This window comes from Acomys minous, assembly GCF_964271855.1.
Source record: "Acomys minous genome assembly, chromosome: 6".
Taxonomy (NCBI): Eukaryota; Metazoa; Chordata; class Mammalia; order Rodentia; family Muridae; genus Acomys; species Acomys minous.
The window spans coordinates 62,419,543-62,446,805 of record NC_140487.1 but is presented as its reverse complement, the minus strand read 5'-3'; the positions used below and the strand labels follow the sequence as shown (position 1 = coordinate 62,446,805).

General features: G+C 39.0%; 1 protein-coding gene and 1 long non-coding RNA gene across 2 annotated transcripts in view; one reads left to right on the top strand and one right to left on the bottom strand.

Annotated features, from left to right (window-relative positions):
• Window positions 1–27,263, top strand: part of CNTNAP2 (contactin associated protein 2) — a 2,010,562-nt gene that overhangs the window by 879,851 nt on the left and 1,103,448 nt on the right. The gene's annotated exons all lie outside the window — the stretch shown is intronic.
• Window positions 443–26,098, bottom strand: LOC311600919. The gene is made up of 3 exons (XR_014780412.1): window positions 25,971–26,098; window positions 16,538–16,615; window positions 443–1,731 (listed from the first exon to the last, which is right to left on the bottom strand). It is a non-coding gene; the product is annotated as an uncharacterized lncRNA (long non-coding RNA).

The following is a 27,263-nucleotide window of genomic DNA, read 5'->3' as shown; positions in this document are numbered from 1 at the left end:
TGGCTTTCATTTCTCTTAACTGGCACAGAGGCTCATGCTTATACTTCCATTTGAAAATTTAAAACTCTTCCTTAATTATACTATGTTCTGCTAAAGAGAAATGTAAGAGTAATGAAAGCATAGGTTGTGGCAAGGAAGAAAGTTGGTTGACTTCAAACTGTACCTCTCATATCTCTATCCTCCTAGATCAGCAGCTCCCTTCCCGGGGGTCATTACTCCTTTAGGGGTCACATAGCAGACATCCTGCATATCAGACATTTGCATTGTGAGTCTTCAGAGTAGCAAAATTACACAAAATTATGAAATAGCAATGAAAGAAATTTATGGTGGGGACTTTTCACAACATAAGGAACTGTATTCAAGGATCACAGAATTAGAAAGGCTGAGAAGTACTTTTCTAGATGCAATATCATATTTATTGGAGAAATTAATATTCCTTGGCATATATATTTCTATGGGTAAAGTCAAATAATTTTGCAGTGACATGACAGTGTTTGGAATCTTTTGACATTCAAATTGCTTTTACTATTAGTTATAAGATTATATTAATTTAATTATTAGTTTAAAAGATTGGTTAAGTGCTTCACTCAAAACTCCAAAGTGTTACACCTAGACATATGCCAGTTGTTAAGAAAAAGTAAGCAAGAGGTAAACACAAAACAGAATATCAAAGTGTATATGTCAACCGAGGGAACGTGGGCTTGACTGCATCGGGCACTGTTTTAAGTAAGCTGAAGCCTAGGATATACTATAAGTTGAAACTTAACAGTCCTGATAAATTAATATGGTATTAGGAAAAAAATTACTCTACAAAGTCAGACGGTATGAACCAAGGAAACGTAGGTGTAATGTGGAATAGTGATAAATAGCACTTATTTTTACTAAGTTTCTCTATTTAGATTTTGAAACAGGAGCACCAGTCACTTGTTGATGTGGTAAACAAAATACCAGTAAAAACAACAGAGGCAGAAGAGTTAGTTTTTGTTAACAGTTTGAGGGCATACTCTGTGACGGCAGCAGGAGCATGAAGCAGCTGGCCACCTTGCATTCAGGGAGCAGAGAAAACAGTGATGTATCATTTGCAAATATTAATTCTGATACAGCTTGGAGAGAGGAAAGTAGCGTTTACCGAGCACTTAGTACAGGTATGCCAATGACAACGCAGGGAGGTCATGACAGATACACCAGGTGTGTGACTCACTCTGCATTTCTGAAACAGGACATGCTCATTCTGTAACTGTAGTGCAGACACACGACACCCTTTGTTAGGCACTGAATTGCTCTGTTCATCTTACTTCTTCATCCCTGCCCTAGGCTTCCAGCTCCTCCAGGGCTGAAGCCAATACATAAGCCGCTCCTATCTTGAGCTTGCGTAACATCATTTAGAAGAGATGTTCCGGGGATGTTCCTCAAGTTCAGCACTTCCTCTTCTCACGAGCTGTCAATCAGATGCTCCGATGAAGGAGACCAGTCTCCTCCTTCAAAGGACTCTGTGCACCGAAGGATGAGCTTTATGGACTTCACCTGTTCAAAGCCCTGCTGATAGCTGCTCTGAAGGCCTGGGTGTGGATGATTGAAGTGCCAAGGCTCTCCTGCCTGTGTTCTGATTTTACATTATTATTTTCTAATTTTTTTTTCTGCGCGTTCAGTTGAAATGATTAATCAACAGAATTTTATCATTTTCTTCTCTGGTAAGCTCAGCTGGGGAGATTTAGAGTAAACAGGAGATATCTAGAGAATAAGATAAAACAAATATACATAAATGATTTATACAGTTGAGAAACACTCTACTGTCAGGATTAAATGTTCTTTTCTAATGGCTAAACACATAAGAATGTGAGCATGTCGTCCTCCCCTCCTGGCATGATTTAAGGAAGCCAGCTTGCTGATGTGTTTCCATGTAATGGAATCACTGTGATTGACATGATGATGTCTTCGGCACAGTGATCACTAAGCGTGTTCATTTGATTTCCTCTAGCATACGTGTGCAAGAAGCTCTTCTCTAACACATTGTTAAAAGGCAAAGATTCAACACGGGAACCAAAGTAAAGCTGTGTAAATAAATATTCATCTACAGATCAATAGTTGATGGCTTATGTAAATTCAGCTAAGTGACCTTAATAGATTTTTCTTAAAGGTATAGAAATGGACTTCAGACTATTTGTCAATTTAGGAAAAAAGAATAGTGTAACATAAAGGAAACCAATATAAAATCTTAATATTTTAAAGTCTTACTCTTATCTCAATGAAATGTTTCAAATATGTATTGCTCTACACATGTGCTTAAAATGAAAGCCTTATTATGACTACACACATTTTTTTTTAAACTGAGGGTCAGTTAACCACATTGCATCCATCTAATGACTCAGCTTACAGTGCCTGCCATAAAAGCAGGAAGAACTGAGTTTAGACTTCAAGTACTCATATAAAAGCTAGGTTTGATGGTAGCTGTGCATGTGATGCTAGTTACGGGGAGAGAGACCAAGGAGATGGAGATGGCCAAACATTGGGGCAAAATGGCAAGCTTCAAGTGCAGTGACAGATTTTGTCTCAAAATATAAGATGGAGAATAATCAAAAAAGACACTTGACATTGACCTATGATCTCCACATACACACACTTGAGTGTGAACATTTACATACCAACTCACACACAAAAATGCACACACACATATAAACACACATTCAAAATCTAAAAGGAAGCCAGGCACGATGGTGCATGCCTGTAATTCCAACACTCTGAAAGGCAGACAGATCTCTATGTGTTCTAGGCCACCCTGGACTACAAAATGAGTCCAGGACAGCCAAGGCTACACAGAGAAACCTTATCTTGGAAAACCAAAAAACAAACAAACAAAAAACCAACAAAGCAAAACAAACAAAACTACCACAAAAAACAAAAGCAAAATCAAACAAACACACAAACAAAAAACCCCAAATCAGCTGTGTGGTTCAGCCTCACTTTATTCAAGGGTCCTTGTCTTGTTCATGGAGCTTTTGCCTCAATTACAGAATGAGGCTCAAAATCTAAACTGACACACACACACACACACACACACACACACATACTAAAATACACACACAAACACACATATACTAAAATACACACACACACAAACACTTACAGAATCTAAACTGCCACACACAAACACACGCACACACTAAAGTACACACACACAAACACACATACACTAAAATACACACAAACACACACACTAAAATACACACACACACACACACACACACACACACACACAGAATCTAAACTACTTCAGAAATCTGAATTCTGAAATCATCACCCTTGTTTGTATTTCTGTCTCTAGAGTACATCTTTTGAGCCTCTGTTTCATTTATTTGTCCTTCTTAGTAAAATTTCTTTGGAAACCTTTGAGTTCCATCTGGGTAGGTTGTAGAAAGAAAAGATGGCTTACTCATCTGGCATGTACCTCAGAGTGGGTGAGGAGTTCTGACAAGGTCCCTGTTCAATCAGAACAGAGGCATTTGCTGGGGACCAATCATGGCACAATCAAGCAACAAAACATCTTTCTCTTAATTTATGTGAACATTTTAAGAGATGGCCAATCCATTAGCATTCTTTATACTTTAATATTTAGTTTCCAATGTTCAGGTGTCTCTTTTTCTTTTCCTAATACATATGGAACATATTTATTTATAATAAACTGCATACAGCAAGAACCATTATAGAACAATCAGGAAAGCCATATATAAAATTTAATTCAAAATGGCTAGCTCATTTGTATTTGGCAACCTTGAGGGAAATGCTATCTGCACTACTAGGTGAGCCTAAACTTTTGTACCCAAATCATTCTCTATCATATCTTATACTTACCAACTTTAAAGACATCTTTTGAGATCTTAAAACATCTTCTTAAATCCTAACCTATTAAAGCCTTACTGTGAATCTATAACTAGGTAGTCTTCAACCCCATCAGAGACTTGAGAAGGAATAAACTTATTATTTAAGTAGGAAGTGTAGCTTCCAAAACTAAGAGATAACAGAGAGTTTGCTGCCTGGTCAGTCACACATTCTCTCTCTATAACATTGGAGCATCATGTTCAGCTGCTCTCAAAAAAGACAGTTCTTCTGCTTAATTTTTTAATGTCAATAGATTTTCAGCTATATGGTTTCAAGTTTCCTCATTCCCTAAGAAAGCTTTGAAAGCTAAAAAAAATAAATAAATAAAATGAAAATGCTCGTGCCAGTTAGATGGCTCAGAAGATAAGGTGCCTGGTGCAGACCCTGGAATCCTCAGGACCCAGATGGTGGAGGAAAAGAAGTGAATCCTACAATTTGTCCTCTGATATCTATGTGCATACCATGGCATTTATGTGCATATGTGTTCACATGTATACACCCAAAAGTAAATACAATCTGATTTAAAAAATAATGTAGAGGGCGAATTAGTCTTTCTGGAGGATGAACCTTCTAATAGGTCATCCAATACAAAGATGCCTGTCCTAAAATCATAGATTCAAGCAACACTAAAAGGACTCAGCACAGTATGCTCATATATTTATGTGTGTGACAAGTTAAGAAAAGGGCCATGAATGTAAGGGGGTTTGGTGAAGTTGGAGGGAGGGAAGGAAGTGGGAAATAATGTAATTATATTTTAATTGAAAAATTTTAAATTATAATAAATTTTAAATGTAGAACTAATAAGTATTTCATATATCTCAAATGAGTTACATGAGAGTGCTTTATATCAAAGTGAATAGGAAATTAGCAACTCATACTTTGCTCCATAATTAGACTTTTAACCATGGTTGCTAGATAGTTTGAAAAGATGACTGCTAAAGCCAAGCATGGTGACACATGCCTGTAAGGCCAGCCAGAAGCACCAATAGTTTGAGAGCAGTGTTATCTACGTAGAGAGATCCAGGTAAAGGTTGATGAATGTAATTAGCAGCATAGATGTCTGCGTAGATCTAAAGATGCGAATGCAGAGGTCTCTGGAAACATCTATGATGCAGTTTTATGATTTTATTCTCCCCAATTCACAAATAAACTTTCTGTGAGAGCCACATGACACCAAGTAAAAAGAGTTTGAGCAAATGGTCTCTAGCTCCTGGCTAGCTTCACCCAACTGACTTTCTATTATATTTGGACTCCCACTGTGCTGGCGCTGTCATCACACTAGTGGAGGAGAAATCTACTTTTAATTATACTTCATTGCATGCTGGTATGCTTTTCACAATAGATGCAATTATATCCCAAGATGAGAAAAAAAAAAAAAAGAGGAAAGGCTGGGGTAGTTTTGTGATGTTAGTCATTGACTTATTCTTTACAAATCAAAAGGGATTATTCAGTTTATAATAACACCTCAGGTCATCATATTCATTCTAAATTCTATAGCATTTATAAAATAATTATTTCCCTTTCTTCAGAGGTGGTAAATAAAATGTAATTGCATTTATGATAGATTTTTAAATTGCAAAGAGAATAAAAATAAAAATAAACTCCAATGGGTGAAATGGAGGTCCTGATGGGGCTGCTGATTTTAACCAGGTCATGTTCTAGAACGTTCAGTTTCATATGAAAATAACCAACAAAGTGAGACAACTACTACATCATTAGTAAAACTAGGAGAAAAAAAGATTGGATATTGGTAAAAAGTATAGTCCTGAAACTTGGAAGTTAAGTATATAGAGGCATGTAGCCCAAGCTCTTCCCAAATAAGAACAAGCAAAATAACAATAATAGGAGAAGGCATCAAAGAAAATTAAATTTGCTGAGAACTTTTCTTTCTCTACCTTCTTTAAACACTTTTTGCTGAGTTTGCACAGGTCTTGTGTGTGTGCTGTTACAAGAGCTGTGAGCTTGTATGTTCACCTGTCCAGCTCTATCTGGAACTCTCTACTTTATTGTACTCATCCCTCCTACGGCTCTTACAGTATTTTCACCCCCTCATTTGCAATGACCCCTAATTCCAGAGAAGAGAGAGGAGTGTGCTATAGATGCTCCCACTTGGGACTAGACGCTCCTCTCCAAAGTCTCTTTCTCTGCCCCTTGGCCAGTTGTGGGACTTTGTGTTGACCAGCTTAGAAACTCTTAGTGATCGATGACTATAGAAAGAGGGAGAGTTCGTTTTCTAAGGGGGTGGGACTTGGTAGCTCCACCATGCTTCAGTGAATGGCCACATATACAAAAGTATGTAGGCATCACCAATTGGGCTCAATTGGTTTAAAAAAAGAATTAAGGCAAAAAAAAAAAAAAACACAGGTAAACATGAAACAAGGAGTGGATCTAGAATGAACTCAAGAAGGTAAATGAATATGATCAAAATACAATCTATGAAATTCTCAATTGATAAAATTCTTTTAAAGTATAAAAGCTAATTTTTTCCCCAAATGAGATTAGAAATCAGGGACTCAAGCAATATAGAGCTTCACAAAAGAAAGACATCTTAGTCAAGTTTAGATATCTCTGCCCTTGAGTAACTTACAGGTAGTTAACAAACGATAGTGGGCAGGTATGATTTTTGTAGTCTGAAGAAATGTAGCAGAGTCTTTTGGGCAGAAACATCACCTTCCCCATGTTCCATTCACCTCGTTAACCTCAAGACAAGAAATGCTGCAGGGCAACTAACTTAGCAAGGAAATTCTGAACATGTGATACACTCATCCGTGACCCCCTACCAAGGTAGAACACGTGGACTGCTTGGTAATCTATTGTTATGTGGCGTTCATTTGTGGAACTGGCCCTGGTTGGGATGGTGGTTTCCTACTGATCTGGGAAAAAAGACTGGGAAACCCATAAATTGATGAAAATCTTAGAAAGAATGATCTTCTGGATGCCTATGATGATACTTACTCAGCCATATAAAATTTACTAATTTCCTTCCTTTGTTTACCAACAATGAATTTTTGGCGGGATGTCAGAGGTGGAGAGCCACATAATGTGGTGTAGAAGGTAGCTACTTTGGGCAAGAACAGTGACAGGCACTGGATGTGTATTTGCAGCTGCCTTACTGTGATTTAATTTCATGAGTTCGCTCATCCTGATATCTTCGCTGATAGCCTTTCTAACCAAAGCATAGACCCTTTTTTTCTGGAGGCTAAACCTCTGCCATTGCTTCTGAGTCTTCCTTCTGATCTCCAGATGCTATTTTCCCACTCACTCATCATGATCCAATTTCTACAATTAATATTCCGCTCATAGCATTGCTATAGCACTTATTAGCATCTGACATTTCCTGAAAGATGCTGATAACTTGCATTTTACATCTACTTTTTCTATTAATATAAGCTCTTCAGGGCTATTTTTTTAGCACTCTGAGTCTCTCTGGGAGCCATTGAGAAACTGCATGCTTAATGAAGTGCCTCTGCGTAGAGGCTGGATCTTGTTACCCTTAGATAAAGGCTCTTCTGAAGTCTCCTTTCCTGAACACTGGAGCACTGCGAACCTCTGAGTCCCCTGAATACTTCTCCTCCCTCTCTTATTTCTTACCATTACAGTTTTACATCCTGCATCACAGGCATAAGCCTAGAGAGAAAAATCCCATAAACCATGAATTTCGGTGACCTCATTTAGCATGGTTTTTTACCATTTCAAACTTGAAGTGGTTTGTCAAGCCTTTCTGTGTTGCTCCAGGCAGTACCTTGCTTTCTCCTGTCTTCTCTATCACCAGACTTCTACCACTTATTGGAAAACATAAATGCAAACATTCCCAACACATTGTTTATCAGGGGGAGGTGGACTAGAAATAGAACAGTGGAAAAAAGACACTCAACTGTTCAAGCTCTTAGACTTACAATGTACACGATGACACAGTATCCCAGATTCCAGGAGCAGGGACCATACATCTAAATGCTTTAAATTCAATACTGTGTAAACAGAAGTATTGAAAGATGCCTAGCTCCCCTGAAACCAGAAGCCTCTGTGAACAATCAGGTTTAAAAGAGGGTTGTCTTGAGAGTCTAGTTTCTGCTTCTGTCTGACTCCTCCTTCGAGCTCTTCCTGCTGGATCATCTCTCTTCTGAGGCAGTGAATTATCAGGGGAAATGAGGCTCTTAGTCTATGCAGATGTGTCTGCCTATATGAAGACAATGATGAAGTCTATGCTAATGGATAAATCTCTTGAAAGATTATACTTTGCCTATCACTGTTCCTTTTATTAATTATCCAACTTAAAGCTCCAATAACCCTTAGGACGGGTACTATTGAGAAATCTTTGTAACTCACTGATATCGACGGTAAAAATCATTCTTCTAATTACTCAAGGTCAAAGCTGTGAGGAAAAAAAAATCTAATTTTGCCTTCTATCTTTGCATGGCACCTGTAATGGCTGAACAATTGCCAACAGTATTTTGAAGTGCTTTGCCTATCTGTCATCTCCTTCCCTAATTCAGAAATCCGTTGCTTCAAAGGATAACCAAGGCCAACTTACTTATCAAAAGAATGATTGGTCTTTCAGTCATTGGACTATTTCTTATGGCAATGTAGTGATGAGCATGGACCTTGGCTGGTACTGATTGAGGTCTTCCTCTGTTGCACACAGTGTTTAAACAAAGACAGTGTGCAGATATAATTAAGTTATTTCAATGATGCCACAGGAGAAAGACCAGTATCAACATCAACTTACCAGTGAAGAAATGGTCATAAAGATGAGACAACTACATGGTCTTCCCAGCCACTGTAGAGTCTGAAGCTTCAGATACTGAGCAACTAAAGTCTTCATTTCACATCTGTGTGGTCTTGACCTTCACACCTACTCAACACTCTGGATGACACTCATCCAGGATTAGGTATTATAGTCTGTAACATCTGACACCTCTGTTGAATAAACATTCAACAATAGGGATGTCTCACTAGGATGCACATGGGAGACTCTCAAGCTACCCACTTATCATTCTAATTCCTGTCCTATATGATTCCAGTCTATATGTTCAAAATTCACAGAAAATAATTTTTTTTGCAATTCCTTCCTCCAAAAGAGGGAATTAATTTTTGCAACCCATTTTTACAAGAGTATATATGATCTGAGTCCATCCAGAGTATTTGGACTTCTTATTCCTGTATTAGTATTAGTATTAGCATTACTTTTACTATTACTATTACTATTATTTATAAGTCTATGTGTGTGTTTCTCTCTGTGTGCATACATTGATGACTGTACTCATGAAGGCTGAAAGGGAGTGTTGGGTTCCTAGGAGCTGTGTGTGTAGTGGTTGTAAGCCACTGGACGTGGATACAGTAAAACAAACTTGAATCATTGACAAGAGCAGCAGGCAGTCTGAGCTGCTGAGCCATGGCTCTGCATAGCTCCTGGCTTCTCTTACTTCATGTTATATGTTCTTGCGTCTTCATTATGTTTCAGAAAATCCTCCCTCTATATGGCATCTTGGAAACTCCTGGTCATGCTTCAAAGTCCACTTTTCTTCTTATCATGGCTGTCTCTATACCCCAGGGAATAATTTGCCATGCTCTAGTACAGTACTTTATTACTTGAATCATTATTTTTCATTGTGCTACTGTAAATTATAAGCTTCTCCACTCCCAATGGTACTGATTTGACCATGTCTATAAGAAAACAATCAGTGCTTTCATCCTTGCTTTATGATAGATTTAGACTTGGATAGCTTCAGCCTTTACTTTTCCTGTTTTGGTTTGGTTTGGTTTGGTTTAATTTGGTTTAGTTTTCTGAGACAGGGTTTCTCTATGGTATCTTGGCTGTCTTGGACTCGTTTTGTAGACCAGGCTGGCCTCAAACTCAGAGTGATCTGCCTGCCTTTTCCTCCCAAGTGCAGGGATTAAAGGTGTGAGCCACCACACCCAGCTCTTTATTTTTACTCTTTCTCTTCTTCTTTAGGCAAGGTCATTCTTCTCTTCACAAATAACTAAGATTCCAAAATGACTATTTCTGCTCTATATTGCTACCCTTCAACAGTCTTCCTTGATTCCCCAAGTCTCCACATCACTCAGAAAAGCCTAAATTCTTGTCTCATAGTAAGCATTCTAAAATGTTTATTTGCTCATATTTTCACTTGCTGAATTCATTCCATCCTGTGTGCTATTTGTCTATGCTGCATCTCCTAACGTCTTAAAGACAATAACCCTGCACATCTTTTGTCTGTCAGTTTCTAAGCATAATGGTATTTCTTTCATGTAGCCTATTTCCAAATGTCCTGATGGTTCACTATTATAGCACATTAATGGCAAGTTGTTGCAAGGTGTAACTTTATAATCCATTGTTATCATCAAATTATAGGGACCAGAGTATTTGTGAAAATAATGAACTGGTTTCTGGAAAGAAATGATTGCTGAACTGTGGGATAGATGAGGACCTCAATTCTCATTTGAGACTTACATAGAAAGAAGAACATTTGGTTGTTGGTTGTTTTTTTCCCAAGACATTAAAGCCTAGAGCTGTATTGGCTACACTTTTATAAATAAAATAAAGAAATGTATACATTTGCCAGCAAATATTCTCAGGAGCATAATGGGAAGTAAGAACCTGAATTTATGTTCATAGGGTATCAAGTCTCTTCTTGGTAACCTGCTGTCCTTCCTCTGAGTGCCACCAGGTCTCCCCCTCCAGGGGACATGGTCAAAGGTGAGGCACCAGAGTATGTGAGAAAGTAATATCCCACTCTCCACTCTACTGTGGAGAGTGTTCTGTCCATTGTCTAGATCTGGGTAGGGGTTTAAGGTTTACCGCCTGTATTGTCCTTGGCTGGTGCCTTAGTTTAAGCGGGAACATATACAGGGGGAGGTAATCCCCCTCAGGAACAGTCATAGGGGAGGGGAATAAGGGGAAAATGGGAGGGAGGGAAGAATGGGAGGATACAAGGGATGGGATAACCATTGAGATGTAACAAGAATAAATTAATAAAGGAGAAAAAAAAAGAACCTGAATTTAGTTTTATTCCTTTTCCATTTCTTTTTTTTTTTCAACAGATCACACACACACACACACACACACACACACACACACACACACACACACATGATTAAAATTAATTTAGCTTTATTATCTTCCTCAGGCACTAGAAAGTATTGGCTATAACAGACCCTGGAAATAAATAAGGAAATCAGGTTTTTTTTGGGGGGGGGGTTCCTCTCTTGCAACAAGCCTATGGTTTCTAGTCAGTTGTACAGTTAGTTAGAATGACTGTCCAGCCTTGGGAGAGCCTTGTCTGACTTGCCTTGTCAAGAGGGATGTTACTGCTGCATGATCAAATAACGCTGTCAATGGCTGTCTTTATTTGATAACTCCAGGCAATAACATTATTGTTTAGGTAACACGACAATAAAACAAATTTCAAAGTAACCTTATAGTAGCATGTTATGTGTACTTGGGGAGTAACTATATCCTTCTCCATTCTCCCATCCAGACCCCATCACATTTATCCTAGATGCTCAGGAGACACATTGCATATCCTGACTGTATTTCTGATGCCCTTTTCTCAGCTATGGGAGCAAGGAAGAAGTTATAAATTCCCTAGCATTTCCCCCTAATGCCTTTACAATGTAATACGAGAGAGGGACCATTTAAATCTGTTTTATATTTGTAGTCCCACTTTCAGGTAAGCTTTCAACTTTTCTGCACCAAAAGGTACTCGATCTTATTTTATGCAGGATAAACTGTGCCATGGGAGTGCACAGCAGACGTTTGGTTCATACACTCCTTGAGGAGGGTAAGACGTAGCTTCCTAGTCCCTCCAAGAAATATTTCCCTTAGGAAACAGAGAAGAGAAGGGGCGTTCTGTGTCTACTGTTCCACCACAGAAATGTATTTTGTAATGCACCACACTATTTACTGCAGTATGACAGCCAAGGTTGTCACTGTTGCTGTGCCTGAGGAATGTGAGCTTCTGCACTAGTAACTTCCCAAAACGTTCCATGTCTTATTGACACGATATAAATGTTGGGGGACAAGGGGGAGATGAGGGTGCATACCCAAGACACGAACCCCTTATCTTTAAAGAAATAAACCTTTTTTTAAAAAAAATCCATCAATTCTTCTTCTAATTGGATGTTATAATGTCTCCATTTGTCACGTTTGAATGATTTAGAATAGAGAAGATTGAGTCAGTAAGACAATATGACATCAAACAAGTCAGAATTACAGCTCATCCGGAACATGCAGAAAGCAGTGGATTTCTTTTATCAAATATTGAAACATTGCTATTGTGGCACAAACTATAACAAATTCCTGTTTTTCTAATTCCTTTCTTACTCTTAATTAGACCATGACAAGTAACACAAAGAACCGGGGAGAAGGAATCATGAGAGATGAATCTCTTAAAACAATAGTTCTCAACTAGGTGTGACTGTAAACCTCTCAGTAGACTTGGTGCTATCTGGAGTCATCTGTGCTAGTCAGTACCAGGAGCTATGACACCGATATGTGCTGTGGTGGAGGCCAAGTATCCCACACAAAATGGCAGAGTCCTTCCTATCTTTTCACTGCACTTTTCCTTTTTTGCCAGATGTCAGTTGTAGAGGGCTGAGTACCTTTTCCTGAGGGAAAGTCCTATCATAAGTCCAAAGCTAAGCACGCTGTAGGGAGGGAGTACGGTGACCCTCACCATATCTCTCTATTCTCCTGCAACAATGGACAAGGTATTAGTTTAATAAAGCTCATTTCTGAGGTCACTGTAATCTGTTGACACCTTTTAATTCCCTTGTCATTTTTTTCGTTTTATCATAACCCTATCTTTTTCTTTCCCTACATATTAGTACATGCTTTGATGCTAAAACTTTCATGCAATCTTCAAAACACACACACACACACACACACACACACACACACACACACACACACGCACATGCGCACGCGCGCGCGCACACACACACACACAGACACACAGACAAAGACACAGACACACACTTTTTTATTTTTATTTTTTACATTCGACTCTTCCTTGTGGAATTTTTTGAGTTCAAAACAATGAAAAAACTTTCTGGATTTTTCTGCAGTGTGTTCAAAGTGACCTTATAAGATTCTTCCCTAAGCTAACATGCACTCCTTTGCATTACTCTAAATTGGAGCAGTAGGTTTTACCTCCAGGATCTGGGTTTTACTCTCTCAAGCTTCTGACCTCTCTAAGATGTTGCTTCATGATTACTTTATCCTTTGGTTGTCATTGATAATTGGCATAAACAAACCAAATGGTTTGGTGATAGCTTGGCAGAAAGCAGCAAATTATTATATAACTAGTCAAAAAGTTTGATTTTAAGTATTAGAACCAGGTGTTAAAATATAACTAGCTATAATAAAATTATACATTAAAAACTTAATCAAAACCAACAATGAGAGGAACACACAGTTTTATATCTAAAAAGAACTAGAAGAAGCATCTGTGAGTTGCAAGGCTCTTTCCTTAGGAGGAGAGAAAGGTGAAATTATTGAGTGTGCAAAGTAGTGTCCCTTAACAGAGTGGCCTCCATTGTACGGAGAGGTGATCAGGAGTATCACATTTCTCCACCAACTTAAAGTATTTTCCCCAGCAGGCTCACTCTTCCCCACATTGCTTTCTAGATCCTTCTTTTATACCACTACTTATGACTCTGTTGGTAGACACCCTCTACAGCCTCCAGGCAAGTAGATTTGCTTCCATTTACTGATCTGTACTTTGGTTTTGGTTTGGTTTTGGTCGTGTGTGTGTGTGTGTGTGTGTGTGTGTGTGTGTGTGTGTGTGTGTGAATGTACATGCTCTTGTGTGTGTGCATGTACGTACTGAGGCCATAAGTCAATACTGGGTATCTTTCTCTATTGCGCTGCTCCTTATTTTTTGAGAGAGAATGTCTCAGTGAATAGTTAACTAAGGTGGCTACTGACTGAACTTTGGGGGATCTGTCCACCTCTTCTTTCCCAGTACTGAAAATATTAGACAGGTGCCACCACGGTTGGGTTTTACATAGATTTCGGGGCTCTGGACTCTAGTTCTCACGCGTGTATGACAAACACTTCACCACCTGGGCCACTTCTCCAGGTCCTATTATTCTTGTCTTTAGTTTCAGGGGGAAAAATAACCCATTGTCACTGACATAAAAGTGAAAGAAGAGTAACTATGGAGATGGGGTACATTTATGAGCTTGGAAACTTGTTTTTAAAGTGGAACATCTGGGGTGTGAAGGAAAAACGAGAATCAAGGCTGATCAACAGGTCCTGAACGTGACAGGGGCCATTTTTAGTGTCTAGAGAAAACCTAGGCTCATGGTACTCAAAAACTGGAAGAGCAAATATACCTACAATAATTTAGTCTTCTTTACTCATCCACAATTTACTCACCCTTCCTCCCTATTCCATAAGAGGTATCACAGCCAACTTTCTCGAAACGGTAAATATGAAGAGGAACTTAAGTTGGTTAAGTACTGCGATAAATGTATCATAGATATTGGAAAGGACCACTGATAAGAGATGTAAGAAGCAAAGAAAATGTGGAAGATCTAGAAAGAGTCACTAAGATAAAGAGAACTTCAACCAAGACAATTTGTGGAGAGAATGGACACGGGGCTCATGTATAATCAAGGCGTCCAATGAAAATTGGGGGCTAGATGAATTTATCTCACATGCTGTCCCAACCAACACTGAAATGAAATGTTTATGGCCGTCCTTTTGTAAATGGAAAATTGAAATCCTGAAAGGTCACACAGATTCCCTAGGCTCTGTAGTGGCTCATGTGATATTGAAACGAATGCGGCTCTCTACTCCCATGAAAAGCAAGGAAGAGTTAGGATGGCTTGGAGAGTAAATAAAATACTAAGATGCCAAGTGTTGAGATAAATGCAAGGGCATGTGAATGAGGGTTTTGTATGTGGAGAGGTATGAACGGAGACATTCTTCTGGAAGGCTATGCATAGGAAAAAAGGAGAAAATACATAGCTAAAAACGATAATGGAGTCATAGCTATCCACTGCCCAAGCTGATGAATTATAAATGGCCTAACAGAATTAAGTACAAACTATGCCTCCCCGCCCCAAGCAGTCAGTCCCTTAGACTCACTTTCCTTACAGATGACAATTCAAATATTTACATCTTGTGTGTGAATTTCAGGCAAAAGTCTAATTTATTGACTAAGTTTAGTATTTCCATCCTTTACTCTGCTTTCACCTGGGTAAACATAATTTATTTTGTTTCTTTGCCAACAATTTTGTGAAAAGCTTTTTTCTAAAGGGTAAAAACAAAACAAAACAAAATGCCATGAACACATAAAACATAACTTTCATTTCAGCATGGATTTGGCAGGCTGTCCTGTTTCCTGATCCAAATATGATGGTTCCTTTCAGGGATTTTTTAAAATGTACTATTCCAATATGTCTCCAGCTCAGCTGAACAGTTGCTGTCAGAGCCTGGAGCTTGGTAGAGCAGCTGGGCCCAGTTTTGGCTTTCATGTACTAATTGAGGACCAAAACTGTCTTTGGGAACCCTTCCTTGTTAATTCTGAATGTTGGATGCACTTTAGGCATCCTTTTTACTGATGCATTCTGCTGGCAGGGAAAAAAAAAACAGAAGAAATTTGGTCCCCAAAGCATATATTGAATATAATGATTAATGACAATGTGGATATAGGCAGGATTCAATGCAAAGAATTTGTAACAAAGACTATGGCACGTATGCAGGATACATATCCTGCCTGAGGAGTTTAGCTGTTATTTATCTAGCCATATTCAGAAGTTTTATGACAAAATACACTGAGTTCACGGAGTCTGTTCCTATCCCACACTCCCCTAAATAACTAAAATATATTAAGACATTAGAATAGGTACCATAACAGGTATAATGGATCCTGGGGTGCCAAATCTTTAATACACGTGTTCAGCTCTACCTTATATCTTCTCTCCCCTTCCTCCCTCCCTTTCTGTATCACAGATTTTTCATAGTAAATGTCATGATGGTACTGCCACCAGTATCTTGCTCTTGAGCTAAATATCAGGATTAAGTGTGAAAGGATTATAAGGGTTTCTGGCTCTTGAACATATTATACTGTCCTATTATAATTAAATTATGCAACAGATCTTGATAACATAAAGATAAAGGGGACATAATTAATACCTAAGGAAATCTACAATAAAACTGAGGGGATAATTAAATAAATGAATATTGAACTTGTATGAGTCTAGAAAATATTAGTGTTTAAGAATAAAATATCAGGCTTATAATGTTTGATCATTAGACCAATATACACACAATCATTTTACTTAAAATTTAGAATCAAACTAAGCTTTACAAATCAAATTTTGTTCCAGCAAGATTTTATCAAACGTGTGATTTAGGTAGAGCTTTAAAGTGCACTGTAATTCAGCTAAGTAATGGAAGAAATGGTTTTAGAATGTTGGAATATGAAAAATATGAAGATACAGGACTTTTCTCCATTGTATAGTATGAAGCTGTTCAAGGGAAACAGACTCTTCAGGGAGTCTGAGTAGTTGCAGCCTTTTCTCCAATAAATTATTGAACTTTGACTCTGTGCTAAGGCGTGAATCTATTTTCTGTTGCAACAACACAATACTGGAGGTTAGTAGGTGCTTTATAAGGCATTTATAAGGTTTAGGTATTTATTCAGCTCACAGTTTCTGAGACTGAGTAGCTTTATTTGTTCATCCTCCGGTAAGGGGCCTGATGGTAGGCGACATCTTGGGAAATTTCCTGTGGGACACAGAAAATATATGGTGAGGCAGTAAGCAAGAGAGATACGGATGGCCACAAATGACTGAGCCAACTCCTAAATTCCTCCCACCTCTTAAGGTCCCTCGCACCTTCGTCCCTGGGGAACGAACTGTGTTCATTGGAAACTATGAAGATTACTGTGTCGTGTGAACTTGATATGCAAGGAAAACTTTTCTGACCTAGGAAATTTTAATTTTGATAGAAAATAAACAAATAGCTCATAATTAAAGTGTGTAAAGTGTGTGTAAACTGCACAGCACATATGGATAGCAAAATGAATAAAAAGTATTAGGACAAATGAAGGAAAAGACAAAGTGACTTGGAATACGAATGAGGGCAGCACATCACAATATAAAAGATATCAGTGTTTGGTTGGTTTTGGGTTTTTGTTTTTTGATTTTCCAAGACAGTTTCTCTGTGTAGCCCTTGCTCTCCTGGACTCCCCTTGTAGACCAGGCTGGCCTCAGACTCACAGAGATCCACCTGCCTCTGCCTCCCGGAGTGCAGAGATTACAGGCGTGCATCACCATGCTGGACTGTGCTGACCTTTTAATTAAGGCAGTAAATATTGAGATAAACAAAGGACTTCGCTGAGCAGGTTCTCAGAAGAGAAGATGGCAGGCAAAGAAAATGGCAAAGCCAAGAACTGAGGACAGGCACCTGCCCCTGGGTGTCTGAAGCATAGACGTTAGCAGTGCTAGAAAGAAAGTGATGGCAAGAGGAGAGCAGTGGAATCACAGGGGAAGCGAACGCTCACTAACCAGAGTCTCTGTGTGGCTCGGAGTGATACAGGAAGCAACTGAAGGGCTTCCAGCCAAGAGTGACTGCATCTGTTTCACATTTTGAAAGGTCATTCTGCCCACTGTGTTAAAAGGTTGATTTTTAAGATTCAAGTATAGAAATGAAGAAAGCCATTAGATGCCAGTGAGAAATGATTATGAGGCTGTTGAAGAGGAGTGGTAGTGCAGAGAGTTAGTCAGGGTCGCGATCTGTTTTGAAGCCAGTTTCTTGACACTCTGAGTGGTCAAGCTGTAGAAGCAGAAGAGATAAGAGCTGCTCTTCCAGGGGAAAAGGCATGAAAAAGAGGACAAATTTCACCAGAGAAGGCTGAGCCTACTGTAGTGGGAACATTCTGAATACAAAGCCTCCAAAACTGGATCTACTGACATATAGTAGATCCTTGATAAGTAGAAGACATTTCTATGTAGTCAGAGAGGAGAATCCTTGGATAAAGTGACTTTTATTTTTAAATAGAGTAGCAGTAACAAGAGCAAATAGCTTAGAGATAAGGCATTAATCACCATCACCCAAATTGGAAATTTCTCACAAAAGATAGGTGCTGCAACGGGCCCACACAAGACATACCGTGTCAAACATCAGTTGTGGATAGATGAGGAGGTGATGTGACTCTACCCCTTACTGTTGGGTTCCTGGATGTTGGTAGATTCCAGGAGACGGGAATCCACATCCTCAGTTGTGTAACCATGGCTGCACCCAACAGCCTCCATTCAATAGCTCCGGACCCGTGGTCACACAGATGGACCTGGTTAAAGTCAGTGGGACACCAAAGAAAATGAATAGGTATAAGCGTGGCTGAGGGGGGGGGGCAAAGAGGGAGCTGGGCAGGCATGTTAGGGGGGTGGAGATGGATGATGGTGAAAGTGGTCAGTATGTTCTACCTACAGGTGTGCCATCGTCTAAAAACAAATTCAGTTACTAAAAAGAATAGAGATGAGGGGGGAAAGTGGTCATTTTGGATGGAAGATTTTTTTCCCAGTTAAAAGAAACAAATAATGTTTATTTTATCATGGAATGCCCACAGTGGACAAAATTACAGAAACTTTTTAAATTCTCCAGAATTGGAGTATAAGCTCTTTAAATATAGTGTTCATTTTCACAGAGAACGAAACGCCCTTTAGTTGTGTTTACTTGTTTATGATAGACATTTACAAATGTATGATAGTGTTATTAACTTTGAAATCATCTTCCGTGTTATGTTTTAACTATGAATGTCTTCTAGATGCTAGGAAAATAAAATTTTCACTACTGTCTCTGAAAAATTGATGCGAAATGCACACAAAACACCAACTGTAAATGAAAAAAAAGCCCATATTTTAGCCTGCATCTCTTTAGCTACAGAACAGATAAAGAAAGAAATGTAACATAGGGTGCGTGAGTGATCAAGTTGTGATATCTGGCATCTCCTTGGTCACTAAGGTTCAAATCTGAAGATTTGACTCATGAGGTGGGCATCCTTCTCCTCCCTTCCTGCTCCAAGTGCATCCTTTCTGAGGCTTTGTGTAAGTCACAGACGACACTCTTGTAAAGGTGGGATGGTCTTCTATTAGAGTACACGAATACATGTGCTCCCCTTCTAGAATCTCTGAACCACCTTTTAATGTACATTTGCAGTAAAATGTAGACTAATTAAACTTCCATGATTCTGGATACATCCAATCATGTGGTGTTCCATTTGTGACAGTCTGCCTTTCTTAGAAAGAAAGAAAAAAGAAGGAGGGAGGGAGGGAAGGAAGGAAAGAAACAAACAAACAAACAAACAAAAAAAAGTCTGATGTAACTGGCACAGAATTTGCAGGATAGTTCTTACAGAACAGCAACTCAGCGTTCCTCACAGGTGACAAAGATGCTGGTACAAATTCATTTAGTAGAACACAAAAGTTATAATAGTCATAATTAAAGTTTTAATGTCCTAACTAGATGTAAGAATAACCATTTTAAAATAATATTCATTCAGGCATCAGCATTAGGCATAATTAAGCATAATACATAACATGATGGTTTATTAAGAATGGCCACCATAAGCTCATTTATTCGGATATCTGGTTCATAGATTATGGACTGTGTAGGAAGGATTAGGATGAGTGGCCTTGCCGGAGAAGGTGTGTTACTGGGGATGAGCTCAGAGGTTCCAAGAGCTTTTGCCAGGCCCAGTTTTACCCTATCTGCCTGAGCCATGAGGATCAGGATGTAAGCTCTTAGCTACTGCTCTAGCGTCACACCACCATGATGGTGATGGACCAACTCTCTAACACTGTAAATACCCTCCCCCCTCCAATTAAATGCTTTATTCTACCAGATGCTTTGGTTGTGGAATCTCTTCCCAGCAATACAACAGAAATTAAGATGTGTATTGAGTGCTACCAAGAAGGTGCATGCATATTTTAGAGTATTTTATGATTTATGTGTGTGTACTATAGACTATAGCATGTATTTGTGACTTGGAACATTTGCATAAGCATTATAAAAAGTACTTAGAAAAGACTCGACTGGGAGAGCTATGTGGCCTGAGTTGTGTTGGCACATACAGAGAGCTGAAATCCGAACTTTGACCAGGAGAGCATGCTTGTGAATGCAGAGGATTGAACCTAGAGCCTCACACATGTCAATCAAGGTGTCTCCCTCCAGGCCACAGGCACAGCATGTAAGAGACTTTCCATGGAAGTGACTATATCATTCTCCAGAAGTGCCTAGTCAAACACATCATCAGTGACATCACAGAACCCGGTCCCCACTATGGAAATCACAGATAAAGCTCAGCAAATTGTAGCTTGGTTTTGCTCTATGGAGCTCTGTTTTGTTTTGTTTCTGGTTCATCACTATTCTGCTTTTCCAGGACTCTGTCATAAGTCCACCTAGCTCCCATGTCTGTAAGCATGAGTTTAGATGTCCTGCTAAAAACTAAATAGAATAAAGCATTTTCAAGAAGTTGTGATTAGGATTGAAATTTAGCAATAACCCCACTAATATCACCTCTGAATGCCCACAGAATGCCTTCCCGCCATGCCTGCCAGGCCAACAGAGTGTGCTGGCTAACGGATGCCAGAGCTCTCAGCACTTGAGGATTCCATTCCATGGTGATGATTAAGGGGGTTTGACCTCTGTTAAAATGCAAATATTTCTGAAAGAGATTTCACATCTTTCCTGAGATCCAATTTTGATGTGAATATCATATAAGAAATGCTGAAGAGGGAGCAGCTTCTTCAAAGGGAGAAGCTACGCTGGTAATAAACAAAAAGACAGGCTGGGCAGAGGCCAGCACTGTGCAGTAAATGTCCTCCACAGAGAAGAAACCACATGTTTCTTCCCACTCACTTGGCTGTGACACTTGCTCAAATGCACTCGTCCTTGAGTTATTTCCTCCTTAAGGCTGACCTAAACTACTTGAATGGTGTTCTGTGTATCTCTGTGTTGTTGTTAAATAACATTAAGGAGTTTTCCAATTCTTGTTTGTTTGTTTGTATATTATCTCTGTTATGCATATAGTCTCTTGAGATGTATATTCCATGCCTTTGGCAACTTTTTGTTTCTAAGAGCACAGCTCTGAGCCAGCCAGAGATAAATATGCATAACACGCATGTATAAGTGGATGAATGGGCATTAGGAAAGAGTTCCACATAATTTTATTTTGCTCAGATAGAAATGTGCTTAATTATCAGAAAAGGTACAATACTTGTCAATTCAGTTCAGATTTCTACATTTCTTAGAGACGCTTTCTCTACCTGTGATTCAATTGGTAGCACACAGTGTTAATATTTTACATAGCACACTATGTTAATATTTTAAAGAGCTTTAATAATTCCTCATGAAGTCAATGATGACAATAACAATGTATATGCCCGCCCTAATTACATGGAATTGCATTTGCAAATCTTTCATTTCTCTGCACTAATACTGACAACTTTCTCTCTCTCTCTCTCTCTCTCTCTCTCTCTCTCTCTCTCTCTCTCTCTCTCTCTCTCTCTCTCCCTCTCTGTCTGTCTCTCTCTCTCCCTCCCTCCCTCCCTCCCTTGTGATTTCTCATCTTTAGCCTTAAAATGAAAAAGTGATTAAACATGTCATAGCAAACACCTTAGCATTTTAGCATTTCAAGTAAATTAAAATTTCAGCGATCATTTGAAAACAGTCAGATGAAAGCATCTAATAAGAACCCATCAGTGCCTAATGGAACACCAAACTTAGAAATACCTTTAATGATTCATAATTCTGTTTTGAATGATAGCTGAAAAAATTAAGTTCAGCTCATGACCAATATTCCTGCTTATGGTAACAGCTTTTCAGTGGTTCAATTCTGTACCGTCAATTCCATACACAACATGGTTAAGTCTTAGGTGTGCATGTGAAAAGAAATGGCTGTTCTATTGCTAAGGTAAATCCCATATCCTTCCATTGACCCAAGATCAACATGGTTAGCATATTAGTTATTCAGCACAGATGGGATATGTAAAGTCGCACTTTAATGCAGGCATTAGTGTATCTCCAAGGGAAATACAGGGTGTTAGTATCAAGTGAATTTTCTCTCCGATATTCAAAAGTGTTGGTCATGCCTAAAATTCACAGCTGAAGCTGAGTGATGGAGTTTTCCTCTCTATCATTCTGCCTTCCTGTGTGTGCCAGAGTGAATTATGTTCTCACTGAGCAGCTATTGGAGGCCTGCAGCACACAATGCAGTTGGAAGATATAGCGAGGCATAAAACAGGCTCCCTAAGCACAAAGAGTTTATTCTCTAAAGGAGGAAACGGGCCTCAACAAAAAATTACAATGCATTGTAATAAATTCCATAAAATTGATACATAAAAGTTGTTTTATGTATTAAAAAAAAAGAATAACTTGCTTCCCAGAAAATTCAGTGGAGGGCTGACAAAGGAAGTAACATTTGATCAGATACCATAAAATAAAGGTCAGATTTTGGGATCTGGGCCAGGGAATACCACAAAGGAAACTGTGGTGCAGAAATGCCTACGTTTGGGCACCTGGAGCACATAGCTTATATAGAAAAGCAAGAGCTGTACTCACATTAATTCAAATTGGGATGCTACAATTTAGATTTTACTTTAGTAGGGCCCTCTTAGAAATGTGCAATAGATACAATCACGTGACAAAATACAGATCTCAGAAATGTGATTTTTTTTTTTTGTTTTGTTTTGTTTGAGCTGGGGAAAAGGCTTAGTCAGTAAAGTGGTTGGCATGCAAAGGCAAGCCCTGTGTTCATATCTCCAGTACCCACATAAAAGTCAGGCATGATCATGCATATTTGTTATCTCTGAACTAAATAGGGAGGGTGAAGATAGCTGGACTCCTTGGCCTTGTCCTGACAGCCAGTCTAACCAAACCTGTGAACTCAGTAAGAAACCCTGTCAATAAATGAGCAAGAGGGCTGTGGGGTGGCTAGAGATGAAAATGTTTGTCATTCAAGCCTGAGGGCTCGTGTTCAGACTTCCAGATGCCATGGGCATCTTGAATGGGATGTAGCAAGCCTAACCATGTGGGCAATCTCAGGGTTTGATTGAGAGCCTCTCCCTCAGGGTCTAAGGTGGAAAACCAGCAAATGTTACTCTCAGTAATAACCTCAGGTATACATACACATGCACACACAAATGCGCATGTGCGCACATCTGAAGAGGACACATATATGCACATTACATACACATGAAAATAAAAAAAGAGAAAAAAACAATTAAGGTAGAAAGGACAGAAGAGTCTTTTGATTGACCTCTGACCTTCACATGTAAACATACACATATACACTTGACCTCACCTGCTTCTTCACACATATACTTACCTGTCTCCCCACACACACATGAGCACCTGCACACACACAGACCACACACATATATACACTCAGGTGCACATGCACACAGTCACAACATACAGGCACACATAATATGATTTTGCTTCTCATTGTTAACATACTCTGATATCTGAAAGGTATAGGAATGGGGAAAAAATGTCTACATGTGAAATTAGGATTTTAAAAAAGAATAAAAACATCATTTAGAATGTTAGATATACTTAATTATCCATGATACTTGGGTAGGATTGATTTAGATGAAACCTTCTTATAACAAAACTCCTTTTATTTTTAGACATATAATCAACTCTATTCATTTTCAAGTTTTAAAACCCTACGCTTCAGATGAGAATTTTGAAATATCTAGAACAAGGTGTTCTTGTTTACTTTCAGTCATAACTCTATTTTAAGTGGCTGGACTGCACATAATTCCCCATGTTAACTTTCTTGTACAGTTTTAACTGACCTGAGCATACAAATAAACCACAGCTATCTGTCCATCTAATAGATTGTCATCATTTGGGAATTGTGTTGCCTAGGATGGTGTCGACGTGACACAAACTAGAGTCCTATGAGGCTTTTTTTTTTTGTCTTTGTTTTAATTGGTAATTAATGTGGGAGGACCTAGGCCACTGGGTGATGCCACATGGAGTAGGTGGTCCTGGGTGGTATAGTAAACTCGGCTGAGAAAGCCATGGAGAACAAGTCAATGCGCAATACTCCTCCATGGACTCGGCTTTAATTCACGCCACCATGTTTCTGCCTTGAGTTTCGTCCCTGACTTTCCTGGATAATGAACTATTACCTGGAAATGTAAAACAAAAGAAACCCTCCAATCCCCAAAGTGCTTTTGGTCAGGGTATTTTGTCATGCCCGTGGAACCCTAAGTCAGGGACTCCCCAGCACCACAGTCAAGCCTCATGACTCTGAATGTCTGACAAGACCAGAGAACCACTAAAGAAAAGGAAAAGTAACTGTGCCTTTTCAGTACAGAAATACATGTGTCTGGCTTCTTCCCTTAGCTGTACTCCTCTGGATCTGTGTGTATTCTGTACAGTACATGAAGGACTGAGCAATACAAGTTACCTAGATATTTTAGTTGCCTGGCATCTGTAGTTTAGAAAGTATAATTTGTAAAAGCTCTAGAGAGATAAAAGATTTGCTTGGATACACTTTGCATTTTATGGTTTTTTGGGGGGTTGTTGTTGTGTTGTTGTTGTTTTGTTTTGTAGTTTTGTTTTTTGTTATCTATCCATCAAAACACTGTGGCTGACACTGTGTTCTGTCAACATCACAGGCAAGGGAAAGCCAATCAAAGCCATTTCCTAAATGTTGTCACAAAAGGAAAAGGGTTTCCTGGGTAATTTCAAATCTTGTGAAAATGAATGCCCACTGTACAGACTCTTAATTACATACTTACCTATGACCACACCCAAACAGCTGACCCCATTCATGTGCATTCTCAAGTGCTTGGGAACCAAATGGCATTGTTAAGTTACAGACACCATCTCCTTTCAGAAGACACAACCTCACTTGAGGTTTAACATGGCAGAAGTTCTGATCATGACACAAACCAGACTTCGAAATGCTCTATCCCAGTAAGACTCAAATTTTATTTATTTTAAGTGACCTTTAATATATTTTTGTTAATTGAACATATATTTTTTAACAACAGTCACGTTCTTCCACATAATAACGCCCATCATAAGGAAATTTAATGACTAAAACACCCCCAAACATCTTCAAAATTTGACAGATGATAGAAAATTAAACATATTAATACATTTGAAAAGCCCAAATAAATCTGAAATATGGAAACTGTTCACATTGTTATTGAGGAGGCAATTTTGACTGTAAAATCAGTGTAAGCAGGGACCATGGAGGTGCCTCAGCCAGTAAAGTGCTTGTTGCACAAGCAGTAATATCTGGGTATGGACCAACAAGAACTTACATCAACCGGGCTTGATAGCATACACCATAAATGCAACCCCTATGGAGACAAAGGGAAGGGAAGTAGAAACATGCCGAGTCCTGGGACTCACTGCTTAGTCAGTCTACCCAAAGGAGCAAGCTCTTGGTTCAGTGAGAGAATTTATTCCAAAAAATAAGGTGCAGAGTAATGGAGGAATATACCCAAAGTCAGCCTCTGACATATGACTTCTACTAATACATGCACAGACAGATGTATCCAGACATACCTGTACACATATGTGCATTATATGTATACACACACACACACACACACACACACACACACACACACACAAATGACAGCCACATTTGTTTATATACTCTGAAAAATGTGTAAGCAGAGAAAAGTAGCGAGGAGAAGGGTCATTCTATCAGTGGTGACAGAAAGGTCAAATGCATAGATAATTTTATACTCAAAGGCCTCAGGGGACATGGAGAATCAAGAAGTCCACTGAGTAAATAGAGTGCACAGCATGATGAAATTTGCAAGATAAGTAACCCTTCCATTGATTTTAAGAAATACCCCAAACGTAGTTTCCAAAACAATGGGAACAGGATAGGTGTACCACAAAGACAGCTTCCTAAGGAAGTCCCCTATTCCTAAATCCTGACTGATGGCATAACCTGGCACAGATGTTTGTGGTTTTGGAGCTTAAAAACACTATGGCATTCTGACTCGGGTTCACAGTTCAGCTTCTGGGTTTGCTCTGCAGCCCTGAAGGACCAGTAATGGCCTGAGTAGAAAAAACTTTTGGCAGCTGCTTAAATACTTACTAACATGAACATTTGAGGATGCAGTCAGCTCCCAAGCTAATGTTCCTGTCCCGGACTGAAGAGTTTTTGCTGCCTAATTCAAATAAAGACCTTGCTTTGCTGGATTCTTGTGCCTGCTTGGGTTGTTTGGATTTTCAGACCCTAACAACCACAAAGCAAAGGTTCCAGAATTTCTATGCCAAGCAACTACATCATTGGTGAACAATTTCACATATATAAGTTCATATATAAAGTTCTATTTTATTTTTAAAAATCAATGGGAGGTTATGAAAAGAAGATGGGAGTTAATTTGTCCTTTGTAGATGGTGACATTAGCAGAAATAGAAGTATGGGAAAGGGGCGTGTGTCAGACAGAGAGCAGGCAAGAGAGAAGGAACATAGTGATGATGACGGATGAAGCAAGAAGGGGTGGTGCAATCCCACTGATTTAAGAGTTGGCTACCAGGGCTAAAATTAATGATAATAACAGGTATAACAATGGGCATCAGAAGGTCATGAATTCAGCTTAAGCTATATACTGTTTAATGTGCAGTTGGATACCCTAACTTAGATTTGAAATAGACAGAAGAGAATGGTTCTCTTGCTGGTGTTTTGGACAGGCATGCTAAGGATGAGTACGCAAGTTATTGTGAGTGACTTGTATCCTGGGAAATATTGTTCAACTGGCTTTTCCTAATAACACATATGAACACACTGGGTGCATACTTTATGCATATATAAAGTATATATTTTGTATCCTTGAGCTGATTATATTGACTATCACAGGGTAGGAACACAATAGCAAGATGTTTGCTATTATTCAATGGTATACCCACAGATATTTCTGAGTATTAGGATACATCTGAGACCGGTTTCAAAGAAGAAGCCTGTCTTGTTCCTGTGGTCTCTCTCATTGGTGGGCCTGAGCCAACCTCCTTTCTAGAATCACTGTCCTCCTGAAGCACAGATTCTTTCAACTTTACTCAGAGGAGCGTCTTTTCCTATGAGTTTATCCACACTAGAATGTGCCTAATTCATGCAAGATTCATTTAGGAGTCATTTTGCATCCAGAGGACTTTAATATACTCACTATATTCTACCAATCACCACCTTTTATCTTTCTGCTCCAGTACTAGCTGGAACATGAAAGGGGAGTCTTTATCATAATCTGCCATCTGATTCCCTTACTCGCTTTTACTTACTCCCAGATCAGACCCTATATACACAGAGCAGGGCCAATATCTTGCCTCCATAAAGTAGGAGTAACCATAAGTCAAATGGAAGACTCTTGCCTGCCTTTCAAACACACATGTG